The sequence below is a fragment of the Beta vulgaris genome, chromosome 3 (genome assembly GCF_026745355.1).
Source record: "Beta vulgaris subsp. vulgaris cultivar EL10 chromosome 3, EL10.2, whole genome shotgun sequence".
Taxonomy (NCBI): Eukaryota; Viridiplantae; Streptophyta; class Magnoliopsida; order Caryophyllales; family Amaranthaceae; genus Beta; species Beta vulgaris.
This window is the reverse complement of record NC_079204.1, coordinates 21,378,630-21,391,630: the sequence shown is the minus strand read 5'-3', so window position 1 is coordinate 21,391,630 and position 13,001 is coordinate 21,378,630. Positions and strand designations below refer to the sequence as shown.

General features: G+C 36.1%; 1 non-coding gene across 1 annotated transcript; it reads right to left on the bottom strand.

The window, feature by feature from the left end:
• Window positions 1–1,532: 1,532 nt before the first annotated feature.
• Window positions 1,533–1,639, bottom strand: LOC125496117 (small nucleolar RNA R71). The gene has a single exon (XR_007272820.1). It is a non-coding gene; the product is annotated as a small nucleolar RNA R71 (small nucleolar RNA).
• Between the last annotated feature and the right edge of the window lie 11,362 nt (window positions 1,640–13,001).

Below are 13,001 nucleotides of genomic sequence, written 5' to 3'. Positions count from 1 at the left end.
TCAAGGGAATATTATTATTTCCTATCTTATTTTCTATTTTGTTTTTCTCCATCATTAATTCATTAAAGATTAGAACTCTTTTTCTCTCAATTAGTGAAGAATCCTAGTTTTGTTTTCTTCCCAATTACATTGAATATTCAATAGAAGCTTTGATTTTTGGCAAGATTGGTTCTACAATTGGTATTATATTCTTTCTCTTCTTATTCCTATTCAATCCTTTATTATTAATTCATGTTTGCTTATTTAATTATGAATATGTTTCCCCAATTATGATATGATGAGTAGTCTATATTCTAGGGTTTAGGGGGATCCATGATCAATTAGGAAGGGATGTTTAATTAAAGTATTGATTTTTATTGATGCATGTTGATTCCTATTGAATGTTTTTATGTCTATTCAATCCAATTTGGCCAGATTTGATTGTTATAGTGTTGCAATATTAGGTTATGCGCCGAGAGGTATAAACTTGATATTAAGGCTAGTTTCAATAGGTAGAATTGGTATTAATAAATTGCGAGAGCCTGTTAATACCATTCTATGGTTGATTTAGACTTGAGAGAGCGAATAACTATTTAATTGCATTATTATTGTTGATTTTTGTGTTTCATCCCGAAATATTGATCATTGGTGAACCTATGCCCTAGACTTTTATTATTGATAATTCTTGATATAGTTATAGTCTAGTTTAGTATAATTACTCACAAACACTCGTTCCTATACTCTAGATTTGACTGACAATTAGGAAAAGAACACTGTTTCTCTGTGGATTCGACCCTACTTCCCTGACTACTATTTGTTAGAGGACTTTAGGATTACTTTTGATAAGGTGATACGACTTTAGCCTGTCAAAATTTGGCGCCGTTGCCGGGGAAACGGTTTTGTTCCATTTTCTTTAATTGTTTTAGAGTCTAGATTATATACTCTCGTCTCAGAGAACACTTGTTCTTGGGACAAAATCTCTTAATTGTTTGTTCTTTAGTTCTTCTATGCGCAGGAGTTTGAGTTCAGATTGCCTACAATTTGATCCTGAAATCGAAAGATCCTTTCATAGACAAAAGAACTTTTCCAGACAGTTGCGAGATAATCCAAGGGAAGATAATCCTTTGGATTCTGACTCTGATTCTAGCAGCATTGTCTCTATTGCTCCACCAGAATCAGAGATGGCTCAGAGGCTTACTGACTTTTCCCAACCCTCTTTGGCTGAACTTCCCAAGAGCAATCAAATGCCTGAAATCGAAGCTGTAAATTTCGAGATCAAACCTGCATTTAAACATGATCGAAAGAAAACAATTTGGTGGTGGACCTAATGAAGACCCTAATCTCATTATCAGGATTTCTGCCAATATTGCTCTACCATTAAGCAGCAGGGAGTGACACAAGATCAGATTCGGGAGATTCTTTTCCCATTTTCACTTCGAGACAAGGCAAAGATGTGGTACAATGGGATTAATCGAGCCACTCTTGGGATCACTGATTGGAATACCTTGGCTCTAGCTTTCTACAGAAAGTACTACCCTCCAGAGAAGACTGCTAGGTTGCGTAGTCAGATTACAAATTTCACCCAAGGGACTGATGAGTCTTTACATGAGGCATGGGAAAGATTTAAAGATCTTCAGAGAGAATGTCCCCATCATGGTCTACAAAAATGGTTCCTAGTTCAGGGATTCTACAATGGTTTGGGGAACAACTCGAGACTTATCCTTGACTCTGCAGCAAATGGGAGATTCATGAAACTAGAAATTGATGTTGCACATGATTTGATCGAGGAGATGGCTATCCACAACTCTCAATATGGTAATCCTCGAGGACTAGCTAACAAGGGTGGAAAGCATGAGATAGATTCTATATCCCTATTAGCTGCACAGATGAATGCAATCAGCAATAAACTTGACAATATGCAACTCTCCTCTCCTGCAAGTGTTGCTGCTTTGGGTACTACATCCGTGATTTTGTGTGATAATTGTGGTACAGTTGGACATTGGGCACAAGATGTCGGAGTTCTCTCGAACAAGTTAATGCTTTTCAAACATATCAGCCAACAACCCATACTCCAACACATACAATCCAGGGTTGAGAAATCATCCTAACTTGTCTTACAAGAGCACTAATGTCCTAAATCCTCCTGCACCACAACCACAAGCACAACAATTGAACCAGAGGTACTACCAACAACCTTCCCAACACCCTCCTGGTTTCTCTAGACCACCTTTTAAAACATCTCAACAAGCACCTCCTGCCGATCCAATGATGGTTGAGATGAGAAATATGATGCTACAAATGCAAAAGATCGACAAGCTGACAAGGCACAAATTGAGTCCATTCTAGCTCACAATAAGATGTTGGAGAATCAGTTGGCACAATTGGCTACTTCGAACTCTACTCGCCAACAAGGTGCTCTTCCAGCAAACCTGTTCAGCCTACAGATTGGCAAATGCCATCACTCTCCGAAGTGGTTCTCACTACAATGGACCACCCATGCCTATTGATGATACTTTGAGTGTGAAAAATGATGAGGAACAGGTCCCAGCTGAAGCTAAAAATGACAAGGAGAACTCTAAGCAAGCAACTGAACATGAAGAGACCAATGAAGCCAAAAAGCCTGCTATTGAGGTTCCTCCTATCAAACTTCTTTCCCCAATCGTCACCTCAAGAGTAAGCTAGACAAGCAATTTGGTAAGTTTTTGGAAGTCGTCAAGAATCTTCAGGTAAAGTTCCTTTCACGGAATTAATTACTCAAGTGCCTGCTTATGCAAAATTTATGAAAGATATCTTGACTAGGAAAAGGGCTTTTAACGAGGTGGAGACAGTTGCTTTTACTGAAGAATGTAGTGCCCTTTTACAAAATAAATCTCCACCAAAATTAAAAGACCCTGGTAGTTTCTCTATACCTTGTCACATTGGTAGTTTGTTCATTGATAAAGCTTTATGTGATTTGGGGGCTAGTGTGAGTGTTATGCCATTGTCTGTTTCCTCAAAATTGAATATGGAAGTTTGAAAGTTACCAATATTACTCTACAAATGGCTGACCGTTCTGTTAAATACCCCCTAGGTATTTTAGAGGATGCCTGTTAGAGTAGGTAAATTTTTTATTCCCGGACTTTGTTGTACTTGATATGGAGGAAGATCGGCAAATTCCAATCATTTTGGGTAGGCCATTCCTTCATACTGCAGGTGCCGTCATTGATGTGAAAAATGGTAAGCTTACACTATCTGTTGGAGATGATGAGGTCACTTTTAATCTAAGCACTGCTTTGAAAAGTCCTATGCTAGAGGAAAAGTGTTGGAGTATTGATGTGGTTGATGTAATTTGCCATGATAACATGCCCAAGCTCTCTATAGAGACCCCTTGGAGGCGGTACTTTGTCTTGATTCTTCCACAGGTGATGGCAGTATATGGAGCAATGAAGTAGATGTTATTGAGAAGATGCTAGCAAATGAAGAATCTGACCTCGATGGATGCCAACAGGTAAAGAGGTTCGATCGATCTGTGTGTAATGTGGAGGTAAACGGTCGTGTGGGACCTGCATAAACCAGCGCTATTCGGGAGGCAACCCGAATCTCTAACTCTTCCTTTTTCTTTTACTCCTAATTTTTCTATTTAAAAAAAAAAAAAAGCGCAACGAACAAAAATATTTTCATCTTGAATTCACTTGAATTCGTTTCTTAATATTTAGTTTAGTTAGTTTCTTTTCGTAGTTTCTTTTAGTTTTTGAATTCACTTGAATTCCATCTTCATTATTTTAGACTAACCATGCTAACAAGTGTTGTTTAGTGGTTTTGGTGTGTAATTTTTGACCATAGGTGAAAGCACAAGCTCCAACATGCGCCCGCGGGAATTCGGCTCCACTATCACCCTTTTTCCTCCAGCCCGCGGGGTATAACCCGCGCCCGCGGCCAGCCACGACCCCTCCCTCACCAATGTTCTACCAGCCCGCGGGGTAAAACCCGCGCCCGCACCACAAAACCTCTTCACGCTCACAATTCATCTGTCCGCCCGCGGGGTCAAACCCGCGCCCGCGGGTTTTCGAGTGCCACTACCCTCCCGCACAAAACAGACGACACAGAATAACAATAAAAAAAAAACAAAAACAAAAAAATAACCCAACCAGCCCTCCACCACTCTCACCACCCATCTCGACCCCACATCACTCTCGACCTCCCTCCTCTATCGACGACCGGCGGGAGTCCGACCACCCCCGACCCGCCGACGCCGCGCCCCACCCTTCTCGACCCTCAAAACCTTCAGCTCCCCTCACGCCCATCCCGACCCCACACCCCACCCGTCTCGATGCTTCGCCAGGCGCAGCCACCCTCCTGAACCGCCGGCGAAGCAACCCTTGGCCACTTCCCCTCCACAAAGCCACCTCCCTCCTTTTTTTTCCATTCACATAAGCTTCAAACCCTAAACTTTCTCCTTGAATTGGGGTTTCTTCTTGAAGGTGCTTTGAAATTTCAATTGCGACTCTTGGACACATACTCGGATTCCCTCAATCCAGTCCCCTACATCAATCAATCTTGTACTTCACGTGGTACTCGTTTTGAAGTTCTCATTGCCATCGACACTACTCCTGAGCCATCCTCGATGGACGAAGCTCCCGTTGCGTGAGCTTTCTTTTTTCCCTTCCCTTACTTTTTACACAGTGAGACACTGTGCTGTATTTAGCTTGGGGGAGGGATATTGTATCCTTTATTGCTTTCTAGTGTAGTTTTTTATTTCTTTGTAGTTGTTACACACTTTTTCCTGTTCATTAGGAATAGGATTTTACGTGTAACCAAAAAAATGTACTGCTTTCTTAGTTGCATCATAGTTGCATTTTAGCTAGCTCATTTCATTCTAGTTTTCATCTATGGGACTATTGTTGGCACACCTTCGAGAACTTTGTGGATATCTCTACTACAGCTCTTCAGCTTTGTTGTACAGTGGTTTCATGATTCTTCATAGCATAATTGTGATACGATTGATTGGCCGTGGTAAGACTGTTTGATCTCTCTGGCTGGCTTTAACTTTACTGTGCAGCAAAAATTGACCCATGTGAGCTTCTGTGCCTAATAAACTGACGAATCTGTGTCAGTTATGTTCTTTCATGAGTGATTAGTTCCTCAGTTGATGTATTGATCTTGATTTTGACCTGGTACTGCTTGATACTTGATTGTGTACACTATTTGATATGATTGAGGCGTTCATTTCATGATTTTAGCTCCAGAGTTCTACTTGTTTACATATTTCCCGTCTCTAGCCCCGCTGAGCTTTCTTGACCTTTGCTTGCTACTTTCACCCATATTACAACCCTTAACCTCATTTGATTATTGTCCCAAGCCTAGCTTGGGGGAGCAAGTGTTAGTTTTGGCATACTGTATTACATGGATGTAGTTAATGCGTGGTTTTGTTGAAGGAAAGTGTTATTAATGAGCTTTATCATCGAATTCGAATGTGGTTCAAAGAGATTTTGGCAATATGAAAAAGAATGAAGAAAAAGAAATGAAAGAAACAAAGAAAGTGAACATATTTTGAAAGAAAAGTGAAAAGGTTATATATGGGTTACTATGCATGAAAGATATTGTGGCGATATTTTGGTAATGATGGTGTTATATGAAGTGTGAATGATTTGTTAGGCCGTTTTACATTGATATTTGCTCCCTTCTTGGCTTTTCCACCACATTTCCCAAAATATGATCCATACCCTTAACCCTAGCCTCATTACAACCCTTGAAAGTCCTCTTGATCTTTGTGTGTTGCATTTTTCGTGTTGAAGGTGAGTCAAAAGGTCAAAGTTAAAGAGTACTGCTTCTTCTGAGTTGATATATATAGGTTGAGATCGTTGAGTGTCATTGATTTTCGCCCTAAACACAAGAGAGTATTAGTTCACATATCATAGTGAGGTCTGTCAAGTTTTTTAAGTCCAGCTTGGGGGAAAGGGTTTGTGGTAAGATTGTTGAGTTGATTGGTCACATGACGTGCTATGCGGCTTTGTTTCATTATACTCGATGCTTGGTTCATGTAGTATTGATATCTCTCGTGTTTTGGATTGTGTGCTTGACCCTGTTTTAGTCCCATATTGTAGGTTATCATTTTCTTCCCGTGTCTATTGTTTGATTGCTTGAGGACAAGCAACAGTTTAGCTTGGGGGAGTTTGATGAGTCATATTAATATAGGTATTTCATGATGCATTTAGGTTGCATTTTAGGATCATTTAGTTGCATTTTTAGTCCATAATTGCATATAGTTACTTAAGTTGAGAAGATATCACTCTTGTGTTGTTTTCGGTGTTTTTGATAGTTTTCAGGTATTGAGAACACAATTGGAGTATTATTGGACAAGCTTAAGCATGAGAAGCATATAGGAAGGAGCTAAGTCAAATGAGAAGTCCAAAGGGCATCTTCGAGTCAGATTGCAACCCAAACATAGCGGAAACATATTAAAAGAAGTATGGAAATTGAGTCATGTGCACTCTTTTGATCATAACTCATTATCCAGAGATCGAATTAGTGATTCCAGTGGGGTTGGAAACTAGACTTGAAGAGCTTTCTAACATTATGTATACACGTCCCAATACGACTTCTAGTTTGCGAGATATGGTCTTTACAAGTTGACGCTGTTTTGCAGGCCGAAACCGCGGCCGCGGGTTATTCCGGGTTTCCTAGTCGAATAAGGCTTTATCTTTTGACGAATTAGACTCTGTTTTTCTAGTTGTTTTAGGAAATAAAAGGTATAAAGACTCAAGGGAATATTATTATTTCCTATCTTATTTTCTATTTTGTTTTTCCATCATTAATTCATTAAAGATTAGAACTCTTTTTTCTCTCAATTAGTGAAGAACCCTAGTTTTGTTTTCTCCCCAATTACATTGAATTTTCAATAGAAGCTTTGATTTTTGCAAGATTGGTTCTACAATTGGTATTATTTCTTTTCTCTTCTTATTCCTATTCAATCCTTTATTATTAATTCATGTTTGCTTATTTAATTATGAATATGTTTCCCCAATTATGATTGAGTAGTCTACGTACTTCTAGGGTTTAGGGGGATCCATGATCAATTAGGAAGGGATGTTTAATTAAAGTATTGATTTTTATTGATGCATGTTGATTCCTATTGAATGTTTTTATGTCTATTCAATCCAATTTGGCCAGATTTGATTGTTATAGTGTTGCAATATTAGGTTATGCGCCGAGAGGTATAAACTTGATATTAAGGCTAGTTTCAATAGGTAGAATTGGTATTAATAAATTGCGAGAGCCTGTTAATACCATTCTATGGTTGATTTAGACTTGAGAGAGCGAATTAACCTATTTAATTGCATTATTAATTGTTGATTTTTGTGTTTCATCCCGAAATATTGATCATTGGTGAACCTATGCCCTAGACTTTTTATTATTGATAATTCTTGATATAGTTATAGTCTAGTTTAGTATAATTACTCACAAACACTCGTTTCTATACTCTAGATTTGACTGACAATTAGGAAAAGAACACTGTTTCTCTGTGGATTCCATCCTACTTCCCTGACTACTATGTGTTAGAGGACTTTAGGATTACTTTTGATAAGGTGATACGACTTTAGCCTGTCACTCACTCGACCCGACATTGCATTTATTGTTAACATATTATCTCAATACATGCATCGTCCCACCACCGCTCATTGGCAAGCTATCAAGCATCTACTTCGATCTAAATTGTACGCTCACTCATCGTCTCAATATTTCTGCTCACTCTCCTCACACGTTACATGCCTTCTCCGACTCGCATTGGGCGGGAGACAAAGATGATTTTGTGAGTACAAGGGCATATCTTGTGTATCTTGGTCGTAAACCCATTGCTTGGAGCTCTAAGAAGCAACGCTTCGTTGCTCACTCTTCCACTGAGTATCGTTCCGCAGCTCAAATCGCGGCCGAATTAACATGGTTAGGCAATGTCCTCCTAGAGTTGGGTCTCTCCCCTACATTATCTCTTACTATTTACTTTGACAATATTAGGGCTACTAATCTTGCTGCTAATCCCGTATTCCACTCTCGCATGAAGCATCTTGGCATTAATTTCTATTTCATTAGAGAGAAAGTTTAAGCCGGCTATTTGCGTGTCACTCGAGTGGCTAACGATGACCAACTAGCCGATGCTCTAACAAATCCCCTGGCTCGTCGTCGTCTTACAATGTTGCTGTCCAAGATTGGACTTACTCCAAGGTCGTCCATCCTGTGGGGACATGTTAATGATAAGGATTGAACAATGTCAATCGTTATCCTAGTATTACTTGTATGATAACATTTACGTCGCTAACAATTATCCTAGTATTACCTGTATAATAACATTCACGTCGCTAACAATATAGATATACTTATCTAGCTAGTTCAGTAAAGTACTTAGATAGGAGAATCTTTATAGTAGACCTGGGTGTACCATGAGCATGGTACACCCAGGGATATTTTCGTAATTTATTGCAACTTAAGTACACGCAGCCCAAACTTTTGAGCCCCTAACTTTTGAGCCCATGTAGATATTAAATTTCTCTGATTTCTCTCTCCTCTTTTTCTTTACGTTTCTCTCTCCTCTTTTTCTTTACATTTCTCTCTCCTCTGTCACTATGTCTCTTGAGCAAGTAAAACAAGCCTAATGAGCAGGTTATTTTGTGAAAAGTTTAGCACAATGAGAAAACAACTATACTTGAGCAAAACATACTTGAACAATATATTTCTGCACATTTTTGAAATGATAAAACAATGTATAGTTTTTAAATGAGTAGTTGTTATGTTTTTCATGAGTTCAATGTTCATGATCAATATTCATTATGTTATTAATGAGCAAATAATGATATAACAAAGAATGATAATGAACATGCTTATTCTACATTCAAAGAGTATAAGCAATTGGTATGAGCAGTAAATTTTTGCTCATTGTTGTATGAAATGAACAAAAAATTTCGGTTTTTGGATTAATGAGCATTAAATTTATGCTCATTGTGGTTTAAAATTGTAGTAAATAATCAACTGCTATTAAATGAACAATCAATTTTTTGCTGCAATTAATGAGCAGTAACCTGGGAATAGGTATTATATGAACAAAAAAATTTCTCTCCTCAACGACTATCATTATAATAACATGCAAATCAAATTATCAATATAGGACGAAAAGAGAGAAAATTACAATCTCATATTCATCAAATCCTATAACTTGCAACCTGTAAAACAATTTCGAATCATTTTGATTTCGAAATTTCAGATCTGGAAGTTTTAATTTCATGATTCCGGCGAGAAAGAAGAGCGAGAAATAAACGCCATAGTTTTCACCGGAAGAAGACGACGCCTTATCGACGGAAATGAGCAGCAACAAAAGTAGCGACAGCATCGCCGGAAAAAATGGCAGCGAAGCACACAGAAGAAGAGAATACGCAGAAGAGGAAGAGGAGAGAGAGGTTGGGTTGTTTCCTCTGTAGTTTTTTCTGTTTCTAAGCGTTGGAAGGAAGAAGGAGAAAGAACAAATATTACCCAAAATTACCAGCGTGTCCTTAGAGGTCCAATTAATTACGAAAATACCTGGGTGTACCATGAGCATGGTACACCCGGGTGTATCATGAGTGGACTCCTTAAATAGCTTAGTTCAGATACTTTTCTATCTTTATCTCTAAGTATAGTGGACATATTTGAATATTCTTAGCTTTATTCCTTGTATATGCTTTGCTTCTATTGTATAGGAAAGCCTAACAAACTATTGTATTATATATATTGCTGCGGCAGATGAATAATATACAAATCATTCCAATTCTTTCACATAGGACTCTAGGTGTTAATGCAAGTACCCTTCGAACTTGGACAAAAGACTAATGAACTGTGATCCCCCATAATTTTAAAGAATTTTGATAAATATATTTAAGTATTTATCTAGTTATATTTAAATCCAAATGAGTTTGGAAAATGTTTTGACTTTTAAAAAGGGTTGACTATTTTAAAAGTCAAATGAAATTATTTTTTATAGCTTAATAAAATTAGAAATATTTTAATTAAGCATGTTTTAATAAAAGTTTTAAATATTAAAAGTATATTGAAAAGGAAGTTAATGGAATCAAAAGCCCAAAAAGTGATAAAAAGGGAAAGAGTCATTTGATGACTAAAGTCTTAAATAGCCCATCTTATTAGTCATCAAGTTTCATTAATTAAAATCTCTTTTCCTAAGCCCACAAGTAAAAGCCTTTATATAAATATCCTAAAAACCCAAAATATTTTCACCCTACACATTATCCTTCTCCTTTTCTCACGTCACTCTCTCTCCTACACCTTCGACTTTCTATTCTCTCTCTCCCTTCACTCGTTTTTTTCTCTCACCCGAATCTGATTGGCCAGATTTCTCATAGTTCCGTTTCTTTTTAGCCAAAACTTCCTTCTTAGAAATTGTAGATCTCAAAAAGTTATTGAATTTAGGCTCAAGAATCACTCAATTCCGATTCTTATTCTATCAGTTATGGCTTCTGCAAGTTTTACAATTTTGCTGCCATAGTTCTCTCGCGATTTCGGTATTTCACTCTTTTTCTTTTGATTCGTTTCCTCGTTTTCTTATATATTGATTATTTCATATATATTATATATTGAAAGAATAATTTTCAAATTTGTTATTTTTTAGATTGAAGTTTTAATCATAAAACATGGATTTTTAGGGTTTTAATTACTAGAAAACCATAGTTGTATGTTATACACTATGAGATTGTTTTGATTTATGATTTTAAACATGCTAATATGTTTTAAAGAAAGTTATTAAAGTTTATAAGTGCTGTAATTTCAGAAAAGAAGTACTTAGGGAGTTTTAAAGGATTTTTAATTACTAGAATAGTTGTACTATACTAGGGATTAAAAATAACATAAGTTGGTACGTAAAAACGATTTTAAAACATGTTTTAAGGGGGTTTTGATCGTTTTAAAGTTGCTGGAATTTTTAGTTCAAGTTATTAATTTTCATTACTTTATTTTCTAGGCGTAGATTTCGTTGTAGGAGACTTTTAACGAGTTAAAAGTGGCCTACTACTTAGATTTCGTACATCGTCTACGTGCTATGTGATTTAGAAGCATGCTCTAAGAGTATTTTATTTATTAGTATCATGTATAGGACTCTATTTGTTCATATATATGATTACTGGAATTGTTTTTACATGTTATTTGCCTGTGTGCTACATGTAAAAACAATTCCAGTAATCATATATATGAACAAATAGAGTCCTATACATGATACTAATAAATAAAATACTCTTAGAGCATGCTTCTAAATCACATAGCACGTAGACGATGTACGTACCTTGTATATACTAAGTAGTAGGCCACTTTTAACTCGTTAAAAGTCTCCTACAACGAAATCTACGCCTAGAAAATAAAGTAATGAAAATTAATAACTTGAACTGAAAATTCCAGCAACTTTAAAACGATCAAAACCCCCTTAAAACGTGTTTTAAAATCGTTTTTACGTACCAACTTACGTTATTTTTAATCCCTGGTATAGTACAACTATTCTAGTAATTAAAAATCCTTTAAAACTCCCTAAATACTTCTTTTCTGAAATTACAGCACTTATAAACTTTAATAACTCTCTTTAAAACATATAAACATGTTTAAAATCATAAATTAAAACTATCTCATAGTGTATAACATACAACTATGGTTTTCTAGTAATTAAAACCCTAAAAATCCATGTTTTGATGATTAAAACTTCAATCTAAAAATAATAACAAATTTGAAAATTTATTCTTTCAATATATAATATATATGAAATCAATATATAAGAAAACGAGGAAAAGAATCAAAAGAAAAAGAGTGAAATACCGAAATCGCGAGAGAACTATGGCAGCAAAATCGCAAAACTTGCAGAGGCCATAACTGATAGAATAAGAATCGGAATTGAGTGATTCTTGATCCTAAATTCAATAACTTTTCGAGATCTACAATTTCTAAGAAGGAAGTTTTGGCTAAAAAGAAACGGAACTATGAGAAATCTGGCCAATCAGATTCGGGTGAGAGAAAAAAACGAGTGAAGGGAGAGAGAGAATAGAAAGTCGAAGGTGTTAGGAGAGAGAGTGACGTGAGAAAAGGAGAAGAATAATGTGTAGGGTGAAAATATTTTGGATTTTTAGGATATTTATATAAAGGCTTTTACTTGTAGGCTTAGGAAAAGATATTTTAATTAATGAAACTTGATGACTAATAAGATGGGCTATTTAAGACTTTAGTCATCAAATGACTCTTTCCCTTTTTATCACTTTTTGGGCTTTCGATTCCATTAACTTCCTTTTCAACATACTTTTAATATTTAAAACTTTTGTTAAAACATGCTTAATTAAAATATTTCTAATTTTATTAAGCTATAAAAAATAATTTCATTTGACTTTTAAAATAGTCAACCCTTTTTAAAAGTCAAAACATTTTCCAAACTCATTTGGATTTAAATATAACTACATAAATACTTAAATATATTTATAAAAATTCTTTAAAATTGTGGGGGATTACAGTCTACCCCCCTTAAAAGAAGTTTCGGGACCGAAACTTGACACAAAATCCTCGTACTTTCAAAAGTTTGAACTCATCATTTCGAAAACTTTTGAAGAAAGGTAGTGCCTCAGGTGCACTTTCCCATTTTTAAAACACTTGTGTTACTTATGAACACTTTTCTTATGCGGAGACTCTACTTCTTTTGCACTAACATGTGCGAATTGCCCATCATAGGCATACATATGCATGAAAATCTCATAAAAATAGACAAAAATGCGAAATTTATCGCATTCTACTGTAAACTAGAAGTGATTATGATTATAAATTTTTGTATGGAAGATTGATGCAAGCAGGATAAGTCAAGTTATTTATTAATTCGTGAGTGAATTAATATAAGTTAGAGTGAATCATGTCTTACATGTATTATTTGAGTATTATTTTATTATCTTATAAGGACCGTGGACCTTATTTGGTAAGTTACAAGTTCTACCTATGTAAAGGTAAAGTTTATTGTTGGCTAGGTTCAACAAGCAAATTAGTAAAGC